At 34.6% G+C, this 26,049-nt stretch overlaps 1 protein-coding gene across 6 annotated transcripts in view; it reads left to right on the top strand.

Moving 5' to 3' along the window:
• The window catches only part of LOC105219966 (division abnormally delayed protein), a 279,272-nt gene that overhangs the window by 144,659 nt on the left and 108,564 nt on the right, over positions 1 to 26,049 (top strand). The window lies entirely within an intron of this gene.

The raw sequence follows: 26,049 nt of genomic DNA, 5'->3' as shown, positions 1-26,049 counted from the left end.
TATTTCAAAGTCCTGTGCGAAAGCAAAGCAAACTCGCAAAGCTGTTGTTGTGGCAAGTTGAAAAGGTAAATCAGCGTTGTGAGTTTAACCAATTTCACACTGAAAAAAGTCAACACGCGGGCAATAATATGTGTGTTGTGCACGTGTTGGTGACCCATCTTTGGTGTGCGACCTCCAGCGACAGTTAGTGGGTAGCAAATATAGCAACGAAGCTACAAAAACTACAAAAGTTAAGCAAATAAAACACTCCGTTTGCTTTGAGTTGCTTTTAGACGATTTGAGAGCTTGTCCTTTGAGTTTACGGCAAATATAGTCAACCTATTTTAGTTATATATGGAAGTGCTAATAAACTTTAGGGTGGATACATAGTGAATAAATTGCAATTATTTGACCTATTTATACACGATTTTTTAGTATAATAAATCGTTTCTAAAAAATTTCCAAAAACATAAAAGCTCAAAAAATCAATGAAATTAAAAAAATAAAATTTTTGATATGTGAAATCACTTACCTTGTTTTCATTCTATTGCAATCGAAACTCAGAAAGAAAATTAATGATTAAGATAATACCTAGTATGGAATAAAACGATTAATGCAAACGAATCGAAAGTTTTAGTACGTAACTAGAGAGCCATGAAAGCTTTTCAATTCATAACTGCTGCTATGCTCTCCATAATTAGCAAAAGCTTCAACAAATTTTAGAAGCTTTTAGCTTTTGAAGCTTTAAGTTTTCGAAGCTTTTAAAGCTTTCGAATGTTATATTTTAAATTACGTATTGCAAAATTCATTAAAGCTCCAAACGTTTGATTGCATTTCTCTTTTCCACTTATCCTCTGAAAATAAACTTCAACTTGTGGTACACAGAATTCTTATTGCCACTTAAGCAATCACTTACATAGATTTTTTAACAACTGCGGTTCTTCATTTTCGAATTTCTCCCTACAAACGAATTTATTTTGCCTTCATTGACAAGGACACCAGTGGAACCAGCGTATTCACAACTACATACATACATACATTTGCCACAACGGTGACGAGCATCAAATTCTACGCACTTAAAACTTTCACCATGGATACGAAAAATGTCCTCGTTAAGTTTCTAGCAAAATGCCAGCGTGCGTTTCGGCATGTCTCACAAGTGGGTGGAGGGAATAATAAGTGAATCAGAATAAGTTGAGAAAGAGGAAAAACAAAAGCGTCGAAAATTCGTAACAATGAGTAAAAGTTGTTAAACTTCGATAAAATTTGTTATTGGTGTCAATTGTTGGCGTTTGCTTTATAGTTGTTGTTGTGCCATTCAGTGTTGTCCCACTCCCACGAACGAACGACACTTTCATTGCGAAGGTCAGGACAAGTCAATCGTAGATGCGTAAATCACTAGTAAGAACTTCGATAAATCGAATACAACAATAAAACTACAAACTTCAGCAAACTCAGAAGTAAGTGTTTTATACACACACCAAACTCAGAAGTAAGTGTTTTATACACACACCATAGTGAAAGGAAAGCGCTGCAAACTAGGGAAATTGGCTCGAAAGGTTGTGCGAAAGCTCAGTGAAAGCGAAAAGGCAGAACAAACGCCTGCCGGCTGTTGGATATTGCGGTTTTCATAAAGTTCTGCGTGTGTCAAGTGATTTTATTTTCCCTACTTTTTTATGTAAATTGGATAAAGTTTGGCTTTTGTAATATGTGAAAAATTAACACCCATTTATGAGTTGTCGAACAAATTAATTGAGTACTTTTGCATTTAGCGATTGAAAGGGCCGGGAAATTGTGGTCGTTACTCGTTGTAGTGTGGTAGAATCAATATTTACAGTTATATTCCTCTGTTGCAAGCAAAAGCTGATTGATAAATGCGGTTTGAAAAGTTGTCCCAGCAAAAGCAATAACAATTGAAAGCTCATTTGATATTTACAAAGTGTCAATAAATATTTTCAACGAGTCAATAAAATGACGCTATATACTGTTTTTAATAGAGATATCTATAGTTGTGTGGTAAATTATATATATGTAGTAATTTAGGTAGAGGGGATTTATTTGATCTCATGATAATTAGAAAGTTAGTAGGCTCGATTTTGTACTAACTATATTTAACCCATGCATGGTTCCAACCGGTACCAAGAACCCGGTACTTTATAATTAAAAAAAAATTAATAAATCCCGACACTTATTACCTCAAGAAAGCTGCGATTTTATCCTACATTCGTTTAGTTCCCGACTGCCTCCATGTAATTGTCCAAACTTCTTCTTAATCAGTTTAACCATATTTAATCTCATTGTTTTGAATTTCTTTCTGAAAAAATTTTCGCATTTGGTAAATAAAAAGATAACCTTCTAACGCCATAAAAATGGTGGTGAATTTTGATATAGTCTTGTTCTTAAATTGTTCAACTGAACCCAGTGTAGAAAGAGAATTTGAAGCCTTTGGTTTCGAGTTCTGTGTTCAAATATAGTATATTTAATATTTATGTTATGTTGATTTTCTGATGAAAAGAGAGACTGTTTTTCAAAAAGCGAGAACATGGATGAGTTTTCTGATACTTCGAAATATTCGCATTCTAGACGAAAGTCATATAAAAAAAATTCATTAGATATTTATATCACCTACTACACCAAGTTTTAGAGACACGGACATCATTTTAGGTTTTCAACAAAATCGAAATATTTATTTTAAACATTTCATAAGTCTTTAAGCTCCAGCACAATTTACACTTAATATAATGGAACCTATTGCATCAGCAATTAAACCGCAAAGAAACTAATAAATTCCCAAGTTACGAGCGGGTGTTTCACAAGCAAAGTGATATTTTTAACTAATTTTCCTTGAACTATTGAATTATTCACTAATCGGGTGGCGTTCCATGACTCGATAATGCAACAATTGACGCCAGCACTAATGACACAGTGACGCGAACTTCGCATGCTGGAGGAAAACGTGTGCAATAAGACACATGGCAGATGACACAGAGAGACGGATGAACAGACAACAATAGTATTAGTAAATAACAAACAAAACAAAAGTTCAGCGAGACAAAAAAATAAAATAAAAAAATTAATTAAGCAGTAGGTGAAAAAAAGAAAATTAACAGCAAAATTTATATGTGAAAAAAAACAAGACAGCAGACAGACACGATAACTTTGTGACAGCCCCAATACAATGTGCATAAATTATCTGGCGGCGTCATGACTAAAATGATTAAATGCAGTTAGCTCATGATTTATGACATTAAATTACTTACTATGTAACCGAAGATGTGAGAGAATAGCATAAGTAAATAAGTTTCTTACAAACTTCACATAGTTGCTAAGGCGATGGAAATTTTCTAATTAAAAATTAAAAATAAATTATTGTTAAATTAAATGTTAAAAAAATGTTATTAAAATAAAGTATTAATAATTTATTTTAGAATAAAATAGCAACAATAATTTATTTAGCAATTTACAGTTAAGCCAAATTCATTATTTTGTCAAAGTTTTTGCCTCGTTGCGTTCTGATAGCAAAGGTCCCAAGCAATCGAGCTGAAAAGCGCAGATAACAACTCAATACACTTTGGGGCAAGCAAACTTATGAAAAAGTTTCATATTTTTTGGTGTGAGTTTGCAAAAGTCATTGATTGTGGCATGAATGATGGATAGCGTGGCACCAGAGTCTACAGTCTACTGGAATAAGTACATATGGCAACATATGTGCCACAAAAAAAATGTTCTGCAGAAAATCTGCTGGAAAGTGAGCAAATTGCAGCGACTAATTGAAGGCGTTAGATTTTCTTTAATATTTATATGATATGTTGATATGATATGTATATATATTTGTAATATTAATAGATGTCGATGGTGTCAGTATCCAACGAACTATTTATTTGTACCCAACTTCCATTGTTAAAATCCGTGTCTAACCATTAAATAAGCATAAAAATCACTTATTCTACACTTTCTAAGGAAAGTCCATACAAATATTTACGCTTGCAGATTTGCGAATTAGTTGGAGGAGTGAAATGGCGTTAGCTGGCTCGTGACAGCTTTGTCATCCGGTGTAAATATATTACATTAATTTCAATATGCATGAAAAGACAGCATAGTGGGTGGGTAACATTACAGTATTAAACTCTGTGTCCATTTTTCTTGTTCTGTCTTTATCCGAGTTGTTTGTTCATTACAATATGTTGGTCTTTACGCAAATTTTTCCTAGAGGGCTACCATATGCCTCACACGCATACATATAATATTTAAATATATTCGGTCGTGATTTGGCTGTCGTGTCAATGTTATATTTCATTTATCTGGCTAAAGCTGTCAAATATTCGAGATTAATGAACAGTTTTGTGCTTGTACACTTAAGTAATTCATGTCTAAAGTGACTATCTGTCGGCCCAACAGCAGCACACACTCGACAGCAACACGAAATATTCGATATATGTATGTATATAGCACATATGTATAATAAACACAGTTGAACAAATGTAAGACCAGCTCCACTCATTAATTCTGGGCTTACTGAGGGAGGTGTTTAACAACAAAAAATATTCAAGATAACACAGCACTAATTAACAAATTGGGGATTAAGCGAAAATTCTTCAAAAACGAAATGGGAATTTGTGGAGAGCCTTATTTGGGAGCCAAGAATGTGTAAGGATTACTTTTTTCAGAAATTCTTTATTTAAACATATTTTCTGTAAGAAATTTTGGTCAAACTTTTCTCTAATTAAACCGAGCCGAGTGGATTTTCATCTATAAGAGTTCCACACGATTTCAGCACTTCCATACTTTGTGTTATAATTATGCGGGTGGCCTACGAGTTGAATGACTCAAATCACTTCATCATTATGAGTGATTTTCTTTCAACATGCGATCAATGTTTATTTGACGTCTGTTTCGAATATGCCGCACAGGCAAGCGAGAATCATCAAATATATACACAAACTGCTTATACCCCTGCCACTCTCTTCCAACTTACCTGCCTGCTCTGGCTCGCACATTTCATATAATTCTCATATCCATCTTCTGCGCTGTTCTGCGTTCTTCTGACAGCTCGCAACTATTTCAAATCTATCAAATACACCTGGTTATGATTGACGTAGGAGCGCTAGTCGGTGACTGTTGCGTGCTCATTGCCTCTGGCTTTTGCTATTTTTTGTTCTCTTTCTACTTTTGCTCTTCATTCTTGTCTTCCTTCTGCTCTATCTTTTGTGCGTTGTGCGAGTTAATTGCGCATGAATCGGCTGTTGGTTGTTGTATGAGGCAGCCGATATCTGCCAGTCAAGGTCGCCCTATAAATCTATCAATTATAATTATTTTGTAGTTAATTGTGAGCTCTGCAAGGGTTTATATTCTTCTGCGCTGTGTTCTGCTGTGCTATGTCGTGCGTTCATTTGCGCGTATCAGCGATTCTGAAACATTTCAGTAATTAAAGGGAAGGGATTGGGGCATCGGTAAAAATAGCTTTGCTCTATAAGGCAAATATATATGTATGTATAATGAAGTGCGTAGGGTCAAATCGAATTGAATTGTTTGATTACTTTATATTGTTTAAGTACATATTTGTATGTATGATTAATGAGTCAGATATGACATATGGTTTCTTCGGATAAAAAGTGCGGCTTAAATGGAACTACTCTTCTCCTATTTATATGTTAATGTACTTTATTTAGAAATTTGTGGCTTACCTTCGAAATTTAAAAAAAATTTTTAAACAACAACAATAAACATTGTAGGTTAGAAGAGCTTTTTGGAGTTAATAGAACATAAAAGTTTGAAATCTTAAGACAGAATTACATCAAGAGCATATCTTCTATTATTTTTTGCGTAGAAGTCGAGATCGGCCATTGACATTATTTCTTTTGACTTTGCTGTAAAGCTTAAGTCTGTTATAAACAATGGTCTCAGTGAATTCTGGAATTCACATACTAACGAACACTTGTATATTTATGTTTTAATTAACGGATTACAATCTTGCTTCTTTGCTTTAATACAAAACATAATCAAAATCGTTAACTAATCAAGGTCAAAAATTGGAAGCCTTTGAAAAATAATATACTTTTATCAATAGCAATATTGCCTTTATACTACGAGAACACGAAAAATTAAGATTGATTTAGAATTTCATGCGAAATTTCTCTTAGGCGATAGGTCTCATTTTGGGTTTTAAGGAATCTTTAAATTAAATTAAACCCGCTACAGTCTCTGAGCAGTTAGAACATCGGTTCTTAAGGGTTTATGAATTGGCAACATTGAGTTTAAAGAGGAAAAATCGTCTAGAGTCAACACTAGATAACACCGACATTTAAGATAAAAACAACAACAACCAAATTGACCCTTTTAACAATTATATAAATCTTAGACTCAAGCTTTCTTTTCTTTTAATTTTACTTTTCACTGAACTTTCAGCCTGTTTCTCGCGCAATTTTTCATTTAACCTAAAAAATTGTACATAAATACTCGTATCTTTGGAAATATGTATGAATACAGTATATTTATCTGAACTGTAAGGCTGGTCATTGTTATTGTTGCGCCACAACATAAACTCCTACAAACCTTTACACATCTGTTGTGTAGCAGCTACCAGGGTTCAGTCGACAATGCTAATGGGAAAGAAGTTGGAAATGAAAACGTGTCCGTATATGTGTTTCCTTAACAATTTCCTAAATTTTATTTTTAACACAAACAAAAACAAAATTATAAATAAAATAAAATAACAAAACTAAATAGTCAGCAGCCAAGAATTTCGGGCTATACCGCTTAACAGCCCCGTGTATCCGTATCCGTATCTGTATCTATCGCTTGGCACTGGGCACCTCACTTTCAGGTCTCCAAGGTGTTTTCTTCCTAGCGCTCCTCTGATGTACTTCTGTCTTGTGTTGTTATCAGATAGTTAAGCACAGCCAACAACTTTTCAACTTAAGCTGCTTATGCCACACATTACCGAACACAAGCATAACTGTAAGTCCAATGCATAAGTACAAATTCGGTTCTGTGGCATCCACAAAAAAAATCAACTTAAGCAATGCTTTCCAGCAGCAAGGCGATACTTTATTTTATTGTGTTGACAAGTGTTCTGTACGGTTTGCTCTGTTGCTGCGTCTTCTTCTTTCCATGCAGCTTCCTTCCACTGGCTTTCACTGTGTTTTGGCTAAGACTTCTCCAAGTGTGGAGTACTAATGTCACTGCCTCGACGGCTGAACGCTTTTTAGCTTGTTTAAGTATGTGTTTATGGATATGTTGGAATGTGTTTGCTTTTCGTTTCGTAGCTGAAAGCATTTTGTTTTCTTTACTTTTGTTTCCTTTCCGTAGTAAAGGAATGTTAGTATTTGTCTCTTAAGTAGAGCATTTAAGTTTTATTCTTGTTATTGTTATTGTTTAATATCGTTAAGTTCTATGAAAGTCTCTCGGCAAGTAGTAGTAGTAGTACACTACAAAAACGAAAGGAAAACACTGACAGTTAGAATAACAATTGTCATTATTACTTCGGTTGTTTACTTGGTGAAAGACAATCATCGAATTCTTACTCAAATTGTCTATGAAATCTAATATGTATTGTTTTTGACAAAATTTCGAAACATTACTGGATGTAATGCTAATGGAATTAAGTAATTTTCGTTACGACAGACGAAAATGACCCAGATTTTCGATTACAATAAGAATTACGAAAATTAAGAATCTGCATTATATGTTTTTAGAAGCTTTGCTTTCCGGGATATCCTGGACAGTATGATTCTGTGTTAGTAATTATGGAGATCGTCTTTAAATTATTTTTGTAGCGGCGATAAACAAAGTGCAGCTAGAATAGTAGCAAATGCTTCAAACATTCGCGGTAACATAGAGAAATTTTAACTTTTTAATTAAATATGTTCCTCGACTTGATATGGTCAGAATTGATGACATTGGGACCATATAAATGCAGATATATTTAACATATTCCACGATCTATATATTGTTATTGTTTTTACTGTAAGAACTTTTGGATGATTTATTATTGTTTTAATCTTTGTCTGCCTTCAACGCCATCATTCATGCAAGTCGGGCTGATTTTTACATAAGAATGTAACATCAAAGCGATAGGTACAAAAACATATAAGAATGTAGGTAGATTTGTATATACGGTGGTCTCCGACATGTAAGCAAACACAGACATTATCCACGATCGCTTATTTGAACACAAACTTATCTTCATCTGCAAATATAAATATGTATGTATGTAATATAAATATGGTGTATATGTACACCACCTAGGCATTTCTCACTGCGTGTGACTGACTGCTTGTACACACTTTTTTTCCTTGACCGCCTCCGCCGACACAGACGCAATTGAGAAAATAATGTTAATTAAATTGTTAATGTATAAAAATTGTAATTATTTTAATTGAAATGAATGGAGCAGATGGAAAGGCAAAGCCAAAGAAAATAAATTACAAATGGCAAAGTATACGAGAATATATTAAGTATGCGTAAGAATGAAAACAGCTTCGAATGAACAAAGGATTGGACAAAGTGATGACATCAGTTTTTGGTAGATGGAAGTAACAGAGGCGGCAGCATCCCAAATGTTGTATAATCAAGGCATATTTACAAAAAAATGCGTAAAAAGGCAAATAAACAGACATATGCAAACCCATGTGTGTATATATCAAAGTAATCTGATATAAATAGCCTATAATTATATACCCTTAGATATATACATACTTTTGTATGGTATGGTTGTATGGTTGTATCCGTAACTGATCTTAATAAAAGAAAATGAGCAACAAATCAGATGGCCAATTATAACGAAGAAGACTTTAACGCACAACAACAGAACATTTTACCAACAAAATGTAACACTTGAACAAAAAATTATATAAAAGTGTACGTATGTATGGAAATATAATGAGAAGTGTCATCGAAAGAGGCCAAAGCTAAGTGTCTGTTAACGAAAATATGAGATTTGTATGAAAAATTTCTGTGAAATGAATTAATAAAGCTATTAATGTGAATAATTGAAAAAAGTTGGGAAAGAAAAAAAGTTATACAAAGCTAAAATATCCAAATCTAATTAGTTGAAAAGACTCTAGAGTGTTTAGTGCAATTTGTTTTATTGTTACCATGTACTCATATACATAAAATACACAAATTTTCCCAATAATTCTGTTTTATCCAATTATTTTGGTATGCTCTGGGGAAATTGTTTAATAAACTATTTTCCTTCCTGAATTCGTTTACCATGAATATATTGTTTATCAAAGTAATATATGCACCATTATACACTTCGCTCTTCATAACCAAAATTGGTGATTTAATAAAGACCCCAAACAAAGAACAAAGTCCACAACTAAATAAAACCACAAGAATTCAATATCAAATTAATATTTAGGCAAATCCAAAACCGCCAGGGCATAACTTTATCGCAATCTTATCGCAAGTCTATTGTACATATCTACTAGTGTATGTGTATTATTGTTTGTTTAATATCTCGTGAGTTCGCATGCGATTTCGATACATCAAAAAGTGTTTGCGACACAAAGCAGCCGAGGTGACGGTTGTGCAGGTGTATAAGTAGTCACGAATGTATACTTGGATTCAATTTGCTTTATTTTCATTGCTTTGTATCAGCGCTCAAAGCAACAGTTGTTATCACAATAACAGTTTAGTAGTTGCGGCGCCGCAAGCCAACAACAAAGTAAGTTATATGCACGATCTGACCTTAAAAAGCTACAAAAAGTGCCTAATTATGCTAATTTTTTTTTTGAGATTTGAGATGAGCAAATAAAATAGTCAAATTGGTGTGCGTGATATTCTAGCTTAGCAAATTAATACTTTACTACTCCCTTAGACCTCTCAAAAGTGGTTAAAAGTGCACATTACTTTTCTATCTACATTACACATTCGACGTTCTCCAATCTTTGGCTAATCGAAGGCAGTCAATAAACAGTACACTGAAGATTACTACAAAAATCCTATTTAAAAAGGGAAATAATTAATATTTACTAAAAATCTTAATACTCGATACGAAGTAGTGGTAACTTTTGATTGAAAATAATAATTATCGATTGTAAGTTCTTCATAATTTATTGAAAAATACCCATATGCAATAAAAAGCACTCATCGATAAAAAAATATCGAGTATAGTATAGTTGATGTCAAGACCTGTTATCATCATCATCAACATACATTAAAATTATAATATTACGACATGTCGATAAAAATTAACAATCGATACTAATCACTGAAAAAGTAACAGAGTAATAGATTATCCATTTACGCAAATTTCTTGATAACAATGACACATTTCAGATTAATATATTCCAACTTCATTAAAAAGTATAATAAATTTGGGGAAAATTACCCAAGGTGATTGAGATTCACCTCCTTATAGCACCTGCTGTCTAATAAAGAGCCTGTCATATGAGAATTAGTCACGTTTGTATGTACATGTCATATATTATATAAATGCAAGAGTACATACATATTTACTTATAAGCAAGCGCTCTTATCTTCCTGCCATAACTCTGTAGATACGATATGTAAATGCTACGGTAAACGTATGAGTAAATAAATGTATAGCTATACAAATTCCTTTTGCCCATCAGGTGAAGGCGCACACACACTTATATAAACGCCGTGTATTCACTCTGCGAAGCTGGAGCTGTCAGCCAGCTATGTGGCAGCTCTTAGAGACTATCCTATTCTTCCAGTTTTATTGCATTTCTTCAGTTCTTTTTTCTCCATGTCTATATGTATATATTTGCACATCGTTTATACAATAAATATTTGTTTATGTTCCCATGCGGTATAAAAGTATTAGCGCAGTGACAAGAAGACGCTAGAAGAAGCCAATTCGTGTATAGGTGAGTGTAAGTGTGTTTGGATGTCTCCTCAGCAGACTTGTAAATAAAGAAAATGCCACTAAAGCGCAACATATTGCCGGCATGCGAAGACAAATGCATAAATACACGTGAGTCCATATGTGTGGGTATGTATGTATGTAAATAAATGCACTTGCAACTAACACTGATACGCATATTTGGTATGGCTTTTAGAATAACATTTTCATTATTCGTTTATTTATGCATTTATTTATTTTTCTGCACTCTGCGGAGCACAGCAGACGCTTGAGTCGTATTCCATAAAACTCCTATCAACACACACTCATATCTAAGACAACGAGCACATTTGGTCTAATATTTGGCTTCATATTCAAATAACACACAGCTGCTATATTGCGATGAGGGACTCAAAAATGTTACCGAATTTGTACACATAAAGTAAAAAACAACAACAATAAAAGCAAATATGTTGCACTGAAGAGCGTTAAATTGTTATATAAACATTGAAATGCGCATGAAATGAGTTTAGACTCAGGTGCAGCGCAATGGCAAAGCGATACAAAAGGCGACGAGCAGTGCAACGACAGACCTCCTTCTCGGCGGCATCGAGTGAATCTAGAGCATTTCGGTCATGTGGCGGCTGTTGAATGACACCTGAATATGCATTTGCCGTAAATATTCTAAGCATTTCTGGATGTTTATACATTAAATGATCTGTTTATTGCCGTAGATAAACATAAAGTACCAACTATTTACACACACTTACTATTTACTTAGTTTGTAGCAAGTATAGTATAAACAAATTTCTTGATGTTTGAGCGGAAATTCAGAGTAAATAGGAATGGTAATAAGTATATATTTATTTACTTATTGAAGGAACATATAAACAATATATATTTCAATTATAATGTTATAATGTTAAGTCGTCTTTACTCGCTTTCACAAATCCTAACCTAACATTCAGCCTTCTACGTGAATCATAAAGTATACTGGTTTGTGTCCCACCATTATTTTGAGCTTTAAAACTTGAATCTGGTCTGTAGTGTGCGCGAAACTGCTTATAAATACTACTTTAAAGTACTTAATCTGTAAAAATCCTTTGAAAAAACTTAATCTGTAAAAATCCTTTGAAAAAACTTTAAAATACGAAACTGAGTAAGTAATATAAGCGTCTCTTAGCGTAGTTACTTTGCTCGACCACTCATTAAGTTTTCTAAAATGTATGCTCACCTAAAACACTCATTCATGCTGACTATAATCTCAGCACTATGCACTCACCACTCACCAACTTTCAACTGAAATTTTGTGCGCTTTCAACTCAGACAGCTGGTAAACAAAACTTTTTTTTGAAAGACAATAAAATAAGAAATTGGACGAGGGTACACTCAGACATACTTTTAGAACTAAATTTACAGAATTCTAAAAGAAATAGAACGAGAATATAAAAAATAATGAAAGTGAGTGGTACTGGAAACTTAAGAAATGTGTTTATTGCTGCTGTGAAATTAGAGACAATTTAATTACAAGGAGAAATTAGTAAAGAATTGTATTAATTTCGAAATATAATGTTATAAGAGGCTAAAGACTCTTCAAAATTTCGGTAAAAGTGTTTAGAAGCCCTGAAGAGAGTAAACAATTGAGTAAAACATGTTAGAAAATCTGGAAAGAGAACGAAAAAACCATAAAATAGATTATATACAGTCTTGTAAATATGTTTTGTATCTTAAAAGTGTTCTATTTTTTTCCAATTCATTAAAAGGTGATGAATACTTAAGCCTAAGTCTCATGATTGTGGAAATATTTTATATGTAATATAGCTTTAAAATATATCGATAAACGAGTATTTATTCTCCTCATTAGCTTAATTAAATTAAATTAAAATAAAATTGCGGGGGGAATCGGAAACAACGGGAATTGAGAAAATCGGTTATATGAAGGCTTTCAATGATGTTCTGAGTTTCAAAACAGTTCTTATAAAACATATCAGGATTTGGCAACTTATTAAAAAGTAATGAGATCTCAAGCATAAGCCTCGTATATGTGTATTTCGAATACATAATATCCCTTTAAAGTATTTGTAGGTGTACGAATATTTATTCTCCTCATTAGTTTAAACAATACAATAATCTCCAGACACGCACACACAATCACGCACAAAATTAATTTCCTAGCAAATCGATTTTTCCATTCAATATAAGTCTTAATCGCACTTCCCCATGCCAACAACAAGTGCTTAAGCAGTTTAGACTTCAATGATTTTCTCGCACCCTCAAGCGGTTTAAAATCGGCAAAGACTAAACACCAATGGATAATCATCGTTGAAACGGAATACAACTATGGAAAACATACATACAGACACATTTCTCACTCACCGATTGACAGATAAATTGAAACTGAGGCAAAGGCGCTGTCTGAATGCATCGCTGTAAACTAGTATGAGTGTGCGTCACACCTTTAACAGGTACACTCGTGAGCCAGTGTAGTTTGATGCGTCGGGCTTCTTGCTAGTGAGCATATGTTTGTAGGTGGGTGACGTAACTAAAATGCGGCGATGCAAGAATAATCGTGTGAAATGTGATGGAATCTATTTAGTGAAAATGTTTGCGGGCATCTTACACACATACATCACTGTATTTATTGAATGTTGAAGCAACAACAAAAACGCCGATGACCGCAGCAGCATGACCAGGCAAAAGATAAAGGTAGCACTGCAACAACAATGAAAAGTCCATAGAATAATTCATGTGATCGTCGACTCATACTCACATACATACATACACTTCCATATGACCGTGTGCATGTTTATACTTGTATGATCTCAACCGAAAAAGTCAAATACGAGATATGCATTCTTTGTGCATTAGTACACAACAACAGCAAAAACATGAGGTGAAATAAACGAAATGTTGGTATCATACCTGCGGCAGGTTGTTTGGTTGTTGCACAGTGGATCGAGGTCGAGATGGAAATTTGAATAAACTTTTTTAAAGTAAATAGATCCATTATACGTCATATACATAGCAGATCATTTAAATAAATAACTGTATGATTATATATCTATAAGCGAGTTAGAAAACTATTTTCTATTTATATATATTTTTATAATTTCTGATGCAAGAATAAAATACATTTATTGTAAGTTTCAATGAAAATAATTATGATTGCCAAATTTGAAGAACAAAAATGTTTCAAAGAAAACAATTGTGATTACCAAAAAAATTGAAACTTTCTGGATAATTTTTTAATTGATGTCAACCAATTTAATGGGTATGACAGTTCACTAATATTTATCAAATTTTTGGTTTTGCCAATTTAGTGCCAGTTTGCAATTTTATCCACTTTGTACAACCGATTTGTATACCCATAACCCACTGTGCACAGCCACCTCAACCCCTACGCTAGCTGCTGTGTTCAATGGTGATGACTTTGTACATTTTCCACACTTAAATGAATTGACTGTTTGGCTTTGTTGTTTTCTTTTCGGGTTTTTGTTACAAGAAATCGTTATTTTCTACGCTCAACAAGAAATCGCTCTACACAAAGCCGTCGAATAGTGAGTGCAATGTACTGGCGTTGGCTTGAAGATACATTACCACTTTTACCTTCAAATTGTACGTTAACAAATCCTTCCCTACAACAACTTCCCTCATAGTTCACTTGTATATATGTGTTTGTGTGTTCTTGGCCATCATTGATAACCTTCGAAGGTTGTTGCCGCTGTGAAGCGCCTGCTTTTGGAATTTCTTGTGATATTTTGTTGGTAATTTTTCGCTGCTTGAATTGCTTTGGTAGTGGATTTTCAATTCTTTTTGATTTTAGCTTGTTACACACCTCTATGACGGACCCGCGGGTCTTATGAGTGTAGTTGCATGTGTGTATTTTACTCTGCACTCATATTTTCCAACTCGATCGGATATCTGACTATATACATGTTCTGTGACTTTTCATTACACATTTCTGACGAAACACTAAATCACCTACAAATATATACATACCTATGTAGCGCTTAAGAGCGTTGACTACTAATGCGTCAAGGTACTTCTTCATATCTAGACACACATACATATTTACACAAAAAATACACGCATACAGCCTATTCTATTAATATTGTAAATATTGTAAAAAAACAAACATTGACACACACACACATACAGTTAAAACAAAGATATTTGTCGGATATGATTTAGTGCAGAGATGAGGTACCGCAGAAGAGCAGCCGCTGTGGAGACTAGCTCACCGCCCTTTTCAATGAAAATCATTGAGTCTTTTGGTTGTCTATGTGTGGACGTGTTGAGATATCGTTCAGCTGATTGCAGGCGTTAAGGCGCGACTATTAGATAATGTATACCCAACAAAATGCAAAAACAAAAAAACAACAATAAGTAGTGGCTTTTGTGCTCATTTGGCATTACCGTAGACAATGATCTTTAAGTGGACAAAATTAGTTTCTGTTGTTATTTCTACGTGATTCCATCAATATTCAACACAAAGCTTTTCGAAAATTAATTGTAAGTGCTTTAATTTGGACGTGCGTATTACCCCAAATTGCTTGCTTTTTATGTTAAATCAGACAGAAACACATTTTCAAGAAAAATGTTGCGATGTCATGCAAATATGTTTTGAGCTTTTTCTCTAGAAACTCCTAATGATTTCTTAGTATTCTTTGGGAGCTTTCTTGGATTCGGGATATACAATCTTACATAAATATACATGTTAATTTCAGTAGAAAAATATATAAAGAGAAATGTGCCTTTTAACAACCTTTAACCTGTTTTACTTAGTCCAAAGGCCACAACATATTAAAATTACGCTGTTGAATTCTCGTCCATTATAAGATTGTTCCACAGTTTCTGGCGACTTTTAACGTTTCACAAATGAAAACCTAGCGTTTATTTGTAAGATATTACCAAAGCTCTCGATAAGATTAACCCGTAGAGGCCTAACTGAAGAATTTAGTTTATTGAACTTGATATTTAATTTCGACAAACAAATCTACTTTTATGAGTGCGAAATATTGCAAATAAATAATCTTGAAATATAAAGCTCAAAATTGATCGTGGGAAGCGAGGAATTTGCAGCTTATATCAAAGACATAAAAAGAGCCGAAACACTAAGTCTTTGCTTACATACTTAAATCTATGTGTGTATATAATACATAAGCTTACAGACATTTGATTACTTCATATGATTTTATATGTTCATTTGCTTATAAAATTTCGCAAATCCCAAACAAATAATTAAATATTTACAAAACAGCTGTAGCGCTACTCAAATTCGCGCCAAAGTGCCTCCTCCGCCTACCCACCAGACAGTTTTACTATTCAGCGAAATTCTTTGAAACAACAGCAAAGTCAATTACACTTAATGGGCAAATAAAATAAAATGAAATCGCTCAATCACATAGTGCAATGCGCACAGGCAATAACAACAACACTAATATCTTCAGTAAATATTTGAACAAATTGTAATCAGACAAACAAATTACTCAATTTACATATATTCATACATATGTACTTATTCATAGTTATATTCTGAAGCAGTTTGTAATTAAAAGTACGAGCTACAAAAACAAAAACAATGTCCACGCAAGTGATTTTTGCCCTCCCACACAAGCCCTTCGCTCTCTCGGAAGGGCGACGATGCGAAAAAAGTTCAGATTTTACAGCATAGAAGCGTAGTTATGAATGAGCGGCGTCAGCGTGTTTTTATTTATTATCTCCACAGATCTAAATATATTTTTCTTTCGTTTATGCTCACGAATCAATCACGATTACTCTCAGTCGATTACTTAATTAATCTCTGCCAAACGCAATGACGTATATCACTATCCTCCCAGTGTTGTGTTTTAGTTGTTGTTGTAGTTTCGTTGTAACAAATTGAGGCTCATGACGAATGCGAAAAGTGGTGCGATGAAGATATTTGGAAAGTTCATTCATTTCAGTGGCGTTAATTCGAAAATATCTGCTTTAATTAAGATATTACATATAATAAATGAGCCGTGGAGAGGCTTCTGAGAAACAATTTTAATGAGAAATTTGCAACTTAATTATAAAATTTATCTAATTTATTTCAGGGAATGTATGGATTGATAATTTGCGAAATCAAAGAAGAAAAGAGAAGGCATAGGTAGTCGAGGTCCATGCGTAATTACTCACTAATTGTAGACGAATCCCGAAATTTCGGGATTACTTCTTAGGATCCGTAAAATATGTATGATATGATATATATATAAATATGAATATTTATATAAAATATGATTTTGCCAATATTGCTTTAACTTATGATCAATACCGAAATTTCGGGACTACACCAAAAACTATTGTTGTGTGCATAATCCCGAAATATAAATTATATGTAACGTAATTGATTGCCAAGACTATAATCAATTATATAAATAAACGAATTTAGAACCTCAATTTCTTACAATACTCAAAATTCACAATTAGCTCTCGATAAGTGCAACTACTCACTCCACAAATAATGCTCTTCCAACGAAATGAAAGTGAAATCAATTTCTGAAAATCTCACTGATTGCAGAACTTATTGTCAAATATTAGTTTTGTCACTTAAAACTTGTCCAAGAGGCTGTCACAACAACACCAACAACATCGAGTATCACAAAATATTTATAACTACATAAATCTAAACTAATTGCAACTCCGACAAACCACACACACAACAACAACAATCAACCTAACCGAATCGACTAAACCTCACATACCACCAACCAATTCTGTAGCAACAAGATATTTTCAATTTCGGATGCAAATTACAAAGAAGACTCGTACAGACTGAGTGTCGGTAAGGATGTCAGTAGCAATCTTGCTAAGTGGGTGGTTGAGCAAGGGCCGCGGCAACATTCCAAAGAAACGTGCCATTTCGACTGATGTGAAGGTAGGGAGGTGGGTAGTGACGGCCAGAGCGAAGTAGGTCTGGGGTGGTTGACGGCGCGCTTGTTATGTAAAGCGCCGTCGCTGCCAAAAACTAAACAACGGTTGCCAATTTAACTAAACACTCAACAATAACAATGCTGAGTTGTTGGCAGAAGTCTGCGCTTGAGCCTCGAAGTTGCCTGTGGCAACTCAGCCTCGAAGGAATGCTGAGCCACCGACCGATCGAGGTGCATGGCTGAAGGAAAAATGGCGCGTTCTGGCACTGCCCCTTCCAAGTCAATCTTTTAAATTAAATTTGCATATTTTAAATGAGGCGCACACATACACATATGTATCAAATTATGAGAAGAACAGTTCCCCGTCTCCCCCAACTCACCCGTTTCACCCCTTATATTGCATCCAAATTTCTGATATTCACTTAATTGTTGCTGTTGTTGTTGGCGCTCAAATTAGTTACAACGGTTGTGGTAGTTGACTGTGTGGGAAACAATAACAACAACCTCACCAGAATATTTAAACGACGTTGTTGTTGTTTTTGTAATTTGTTTTTCTTTGTGACTAATGCATTTACACCGAAACAATCCAAACGCCACCACAGCTATTGCTGATGTTGTTGTTGCCTGTTGGTAAGCCTTTAAAGTTTTTGCCGCAACAATGCCATATTGACGCAGGAAGAAAACTGAAATAATTTTCACTTACAATTGGTATTTGCAAGAAATGTGTTGCATGCAATTTTGGTTGTTGTTGCTGTAAACTAACTGCTACACAATTAATGCTGGCGAATACGTTTGGGATTTACGGTAAATGCACGATTAATTGGTTTAACAATAATTGTGAGGTATTTCCATTACATGCACAGAGTTGCCACCGCAATTTTGAAAATCAAAAAAAAATGTTTTATATATTTCTAAAAAAAACTATAATTCTCAAAAAAATATTAAAACTTCATGATTGGTGTTGACAACATTTATTACTTTTTCATTGATTTTATTTTTACTGCGCTTACTAACTATTTGCAACTGCATTGCATTTGTAGTAGTACAAAGTCGTTTTGAATTTTCATTAATTTAAATTATGTATTTTCCACTTAACACGCCAAATGCTAAAAGCGCGAATTTCAAGCGCCGCTCGAGTCGTGTGTGCAAAATGGATTTGCAATTAGTAAAAATGATTGTTGTTATTCAGAAAACTAGGGAAACTGGCGAAACTAGCAAATGCAAATGAGATCTTAAGATAATAACAACAACTACAAGCGCTGGGTAAACAATAAAATAGTTATAAGGAAAGGCAAAAACAAATAACGTAATTGTTGCGATATTTCACAATAACAATTTACCGTTATAATTGGTGAAATTCACTTAAGCGCTTTAGTTGCAATTTTACTAACGGTCTACCTGTAAAGTAGTGAGATTATGTACATCTACCTAAGTGTTGTTATATATATGTATTTTTTAGTGTTTATTTTTGTAAATATTTGTTGGCCTTTTTTCCCTGTCCAATTGAAATTTATAGCCACTGTTAATCGCTTGTTAATTCAGCTAAAACAGATTGGATTTTAAGTTCAAAAAAATTTACATAAATAATTTTTGTTGTTGATTTTCTTTTACTGTTCGAACTGCGTTAGGCGGTTCATTCAGTGGTCGGAGGTTTTTTGTTAAGCCCTTCACAATAATAATATTAATCAGCAGCAGCACTTCATTAGCGGTGTTTTAGCTTTTTCATCATTAATTAACCAAAAAAATATAGAGAAAATAGCCTAATGCTCTGCAAGGGCAAATGGAGTCAATTGTAGCGGCGACACGACTGATTTCAGATGATTTCCCTTAGTGAAAACTTGTAATCAAAATATATAGTTGCCCAACAACAACAATAAATTAAAAATTAAAAAGCAGCAAAAGATTGCAATGCTCATCTGAATACCAACTACAAGAAAGCATGGCTGGAACCTGTAGGGCACCCTCTTATGCAAATAAATAATAAAGCCACAACAACAATAAACATACGAAATCAAGTAAAAACAGGCTCGTCGATAGAGGGTGACACGCAAACATTAACTCACACTTCTTCATTATTTCACACACACATAAAGAATCCATATTATACTTGTTTGTATGTGTGCGCTCCAACGTCTGACTGCCATAATCATATTTCAATGGATTAGCATAATTTTACGTAAAATTAATAACGAAAAGTGAGTGGCAGCAATAAATTCGTGGCGCATTGTATGTTGGCACTGTTGCCACAATCACAAAAACTCAACAACAACAACAAAACAAAATAGTATAATATAATCTATGAAAAATTGCAAAACACAGGTTCCTTTGTACGAGTATAAAATACCTGTTTTAATGTTGGCATTAGCGCGTTGTAGGCGTTTCTTTGTCGTATTTAAATAAATGCCACAACTTCGAATTTAACATTGTGACACTTGAGCAAAATGGCTTAAAATATTCACGCGCATATTGATAAAAATATCAGGTGTCAAATTTCTTTTGTAATTTTTGCTTTGTTCAACACAATTCAATAAGTTAATGCCATAATTGATTTCGAATTGGGTATTAACTAAAAAAACTGGCTTCCAGTTGTGTTACATAGTGACATATACATATATATAAAGGGTGATTTTTTAAGAGCTTGATAACTTTTTTTAAAAAAAAACGCATAAAATTTGCAAAATCTCATCGGTTCTTTATTTGAAACGTTAGATTGATTCATGACATTTACTTTTTGAAGATAATTTCATTTAAATGTTGACCGCGGCTGCGTCTTAGGTGGTCCATTCGGAAAGTCCAATTTTGGGCAACTTTTTCGAGCATTTCGGCCGGAATAGCCCGAATTTCTTCGGAAATGTTGTCTTCCAAAGCTGGAATAGTTGCTGGCTTATTTCTGTAGACTTTAGACTTGACGTAGCCCCACAAAAAATAGTCTAAAGGCGTTAAATCGCATGATCTTGGTGGCCAACTTACGGGTCCATTTCTTGAGATGAATTGTTCTCCGAAGTTTTCCCTCAAAATGGCCATAGAATCGCGAGCTGTGTGGCATGTAGCGCCATCTTGTTGAAACCACATGTCAACCAAGTTCAGTTCTTCCATTTTTGGCAACAAAAAGTTTGTTAGCATCGAACGATAGCGATCGCCATTCACCGTAACGTTGCGTCCAACAGCATCTTTGAAAAAATACGGTCCAATGATTCCACCAGCGTACAAACCACACCAAACAGTGCATTTTTCGGGATGCATGGGCAGTTCTTGAACGGCTTCTGGTTGCTCTTCACCCCAAATGCGGCAATTTTGCTTATTTACGTAGCCATTCAACCAGAAATGAGCCTCATCGCTGAACAAAATTTGTCGATAAAAAAGCGGATTTCACATTTCGAACCGAACACTGATTTTGGTAATAAAATTCAATGATTTGCAAGCGTTGCTCGTTAGTAAGTCTATTCATGATGAAATGTCAAAGCATACTGAGCATCTTTCTCTTTGACACCATGTCTGAAATCCCACGTGATCTGTCAAATACTAATGCATGAAAATCCTAACCTCAAAAAAATCACCCGTTATATATATTGAAACAATTTACGTCAATTTGAATATTTCGGTATTCAAGATAAAAATTTCGGGATAAAAAAAATTCTATTCAATTTAAGCATACAAATTTCGAAATGCTTGGATTTCAAAATAAAAATTTCGGAATCCAGAATATTTATCGGGATTTTATAATACAATTTAATCAAAGTTTAACCGTAAGTCAATTTCGGTTTAAGTCATAAACACACAATATCGGGGCCTCGAAATTTTATGGAGGCTTTTTAATAATTACTAGGTTAAATAATCCGCAATATTATTATTGCCGAAGGTTAATAAAGACTTCTCATAGCTTTGAGATGATTTAAGGCGGCGCTGTAAAGTCAATAAAGCTTTAAGCTCCCTAATAGCAATTCTTGAAATTCGGGACCCGGCGATATGTTTTAACTAAATTCTCGGTTCGGTATATAGAATAAGTTCTTCTTCAATAAACTGGATATGCTATAACTGATAATCTTTATATAATTTCTTAGAATAAACTATTTTCATAAGCATAGACTCTTCCAAAGTGTTTTATATCATCTAATATCCGCAAATACATAATTACAAAACATACGAATGTAGGTAGCTTTTCAAAATATCATGCCATATTGCTTGTGTTAAGAACAGCGAAACGCCAATGCAATCCTACGCACTCGATCCTTCAACATACCTTCTCAGCGCTGCCGCAAACGCTCTTCACCTTACTACTCGTGTCGAGTGAGTACATTTGCCAGCGCATTTGAGTGTGCCAACTGAAGCATACACACAGCACACTTCACAGAGAAAATTCCGCCGTTGCCGCCAAGAGGACTGCCTTCGATTGCCGGACTGCCGCGCATGGAAGAAGGCCGTGTATAAACATTAGTATGCACTTGAATTGAGGCCCGATTGCTGCGCGCGCTAGCTCTCACTGGCTTTCAATGTTGCCCATGCGCGTCGTCACTCGAACAAAAGTTTACGCGAACACCGCTGCAGTCCACAAGCGGGCAATATTTCGGTACAAAGCAATATCTAAATAACGGGTGATTTTTTTGAGGTTAGGATTTTCATGCATTAGTATTTGACAGATCACGTGGGATTTCAGACATGGTGTCAAAGAGAAAGATGCTCAGTATGCTTTGACATTTCATCATGAATAGACTTACTAACGAGCAACGCTTGCAAATCATTGAATTTTATTACCAAAATCAGTGTTCGGTTCGAAATGTGAAATCCGCTTTTTTATCGACAAATTTTGTTCAGCGATGAGGCTCATTTCTGGTTGAATGGCTACGTAAATAAGCAAAATTGCCGCATTTGGGGTGAAGAGCAACCAGAAGCCGTTCAAGAACTGCCCATGCATCCCGAAAAATGCACTGTTTGGTGTGGTTTGTACGCTGGTGGAATCATTGGACCGTATTTTTTCAAAGATGCTGTTGGACGCAACGTTACGGTGAATGGCGATCGCTATCGTTCGATGCTAACAAACTTTTTGTTGCCAAAAATGGAAGAACTGAACTTGGTTGACATGTGGTTTCAACAAGATGGCGCTACATGCCACACAGCTCGCGATTCTATGGCCATTTTGAGGGAAAACTTCGGAGAACAATTCATCTCAAGAAATGGACCCGTAAGTTGGCCACCAAGATCATGCGATTTAACGCCTTTAGACTATTTTTTGTGGGGCTACGTCAAGTCTAAAGTCTACAGAAATAAGCCAGCAACTATTCCAGCTTTGGAAGACAACATTTCCGAAGAAATTCGGGCTATTCCGGCCGAAATGCTCGAAAAAGTTGCCCAAAATTGGACTTTCCGAATGGACCACCTAAGACGCAGCCGCGGTCAACATTTAAATGAAATTATCTTCAAAAAGTAAATGTCATGAACCAATCTAACGTTTCAAATAAAGAACCGATGAGATTTTGCAAATTTTATGCGTTTTTTTTTTTTTAAAAGTTATCAAGCTCTTAAAAAATCACCCTTTATATATTAATATATATTTTTACTTTCGCAAGTATTCATATACTTACATATATACTTACGTATTTATGTTCAACACTCATATCCCTAAGTATGTCCACTCGTTACTTGTGTTGTCTGCCATTCGGGCTGTCTTTAGCCTTTGGCTGCGCTCTGTCTCGCCGTTGGATTTGAGCTTATAAAGAATTTTTCACTGCACAATTCGCCAAATACGACGGTTATTGCCATTACCTACAAGATTCATCTCTCCAACCGTCGTCGGACGAGCAGTTGCACATTCAGAATTTTCGTGCGTTGCGACTTTTTCTTTTGTATTATTTAATATGCATTCTTTCAATATTTTTTTGATTTTAAGTTTTCTTCTTATTGTTTATTCCTCTCTTCTTTCTACATCTTCTGCCTTTGTGCGGCGCAAATTCTTCATTGTTGTTATTATTATTGTTTTCTGAATTCGTTATGTGTTGCAACTCCACTTAACTTAGTCAGCCATGAGAAGATTTGCTCTTAGTCTCACCTGAAAGAGGCTGTTTCTTCGAAAAATCCTACGAAAATATTTGAACAACTTGAAAAAGAACCGACATAACCGAAAGAGCGTTGCACAGTAAAGCTAAAGAGTATATATGCATATATGTATTTTAATATAAAAATCTGTTACAACAGCAAGGCTAAAGAATAAAGCATCAAAATACCAAAAACAATATAAACAACACAATCAAAGAGGAACCAAAAACGGGTAACATTAAACTTCTCAAACAGTCGGCTGCGAGTATCAAAGGGCAAAATAGCGGCTCACAAAGTAAAAAAAAAATGTAAAAGTAAAAAACAAAACCAAAAAACATATTCATAATGCGAGCAACAGCCTGTATGGCAGGAAGCAGTGGAAGAAGTAACTAACTCTGCCGGGCAGCAGGCAACATTGTCCACAGTGAGACGCAAAAGTCAAGTTAAGAATACGAAACCGGTTCCACAAACATGATGGCATACACACACTTCCTTATATATAGTCATATGTATTTATATACATATATAGTTTGGTATATATATACTTTAAATACATATGTATGTAATGTGTGCGCTTTGAGCCTTAGCAGCGCCTGCGGCACCGTGGTACTACCCCCACTGGCATTCCGACGTGTCCGCGCCAACAATACAGGCACGACAGAAGAGATGAGGCAGCAAAATGTAAAAGACTTGCCAAACATGAAACCACAAACTTGAACTCGAAATCACAAGAATTGCATAAATCTGTATGTATGTCTTCAATATGTAGCAAGATGTGAAGACAAGTTGGAATCGCCGCGAATCATTCATAAAAAACGAAACGACAACTCGCCGGCTATGAAGGCTTATCGCGCTACATTTCATGGCTCAATATACACACGTAAATATATATATATATATTTAATTTTTGCACTATTTTCGAAGTCAGCAATTCTCTGCTTAATTAATTTAAATCAACGCGTCACACGAACGTGCGAACTTACTTCGCCGGCGCCTGAAGGAAACGCGCCGCAGTTGAGCGCTGAAGCTGGAGCGGCTTATCTAAGAGATAATCGTCCGGTCGCGTTTTCACGATTACTAAAATAGACAAATCTATAGATATATATATATGAATGTGCGTTTGTGTGCGCTTTTTATCACGCGATGTAGTGCCGGAACTGACTAATTATGCCGCTGCTATGAGCTAAGCTATTGACCTGTTGTTGTCAGTCATTCATCAACTGTGATGCGGACATACAGACACTTTTATGAATGCTTATATAGGAATATATGTATGTTCGTTTCACATAAATTACTAGCTTTTTGCAAACTAAGTAGTGTAAGCTTCTTCAAATGTGGTAATTAGCACCGGTCATTATATACAATAACAAATATAACATCTAGACATTAAACATTATGTATATCTGGTTGAAGGATGTTAGAGTTGTAAAAAGCAATAACAACAAATATTCATATGTTGTCGTTTTTAATACATTATTCACCGCTCAAATGTTCGCACTGATTAGCCATTGCCTCTTTGCCGCATTTCGCGATATGGCAGCGCTGTAATTAAGGCAGCCTTCAACTTCAACACTTTTGAGTACTCGATTACTTATGCGGAATGGTCATGTGGTTAGCAATTGTTTCGAAAAAGACACTTATGGTAGAAACATGTGTATAAGCATATTTACATATGCCTACCCAGCAAGCCCGATAAGCCGGCGTGTTCATAGTTCAAATGTATAGAAGTTGGTATGGCAGCTAATATGATTATCTTTTAATTTCAAATCGTGAATTGTCTCTTAATTTCTTCTGAAATTATTTCTTTATCTAATTTTGTTTGTGAGTAATACTTTTGAAATAGCTGGCAACACAGTGTTTCGAAAAAATTCGTACCTATTATATTCGTAAAATAATTAACAGAATTGTTGATTAAAATACCTGACGAATTAAAAGAGCCTGGAAATAATTAGATATATTTATATAATTCTTGAAAACGGTTTACCAGATTTCATTTATGTGCTCCAAATTTAAATATGCTCATCACTAATTGAAATTTTTTCCTTTCTCTCTTTCCAGGTAAGCTCTCAGATATGTTTACGAAAATGGTTAATTATAGAAAATAAATTCTTGTAAGTATAATGATACATTGTTGATTTATGTTTTTATTATTCCGAAGGAACGTCATTGAAATTTTATATAACAAATATGGTCCAAATCGACCGAATAGATCGTGATATATGAATTTTTGCATGAGGGTATTCATGTTTAGTTTTTTTTATTTAAGGTCATTGTCTGCAGGTACAAGGTTTTCTTTCTTTAAATATTCCATACTTAAAGTACCCGTAACGCATA

Source organism: Zeugodacus cucurbitae, chromosome 4 (assembly GCF_028554725.1).
Source record: "Zeugodacus cucurbitae isolate PBARC_wt_2022May chromosome 4, idZeuCucr1.2, whole genome shotgun sequence".
NCBI classification, from domain to species: Eukaryota; Metazoa; Arthropoda; class Insecta; order Diptera; family Tephritidae; genus Zeugodacus; species Zeugodacus cucurbitae.
Note: the sequence above shows the minus strand (reverse complement) of the source record. Positions and strands in the feature narration are given on the sequence as shown.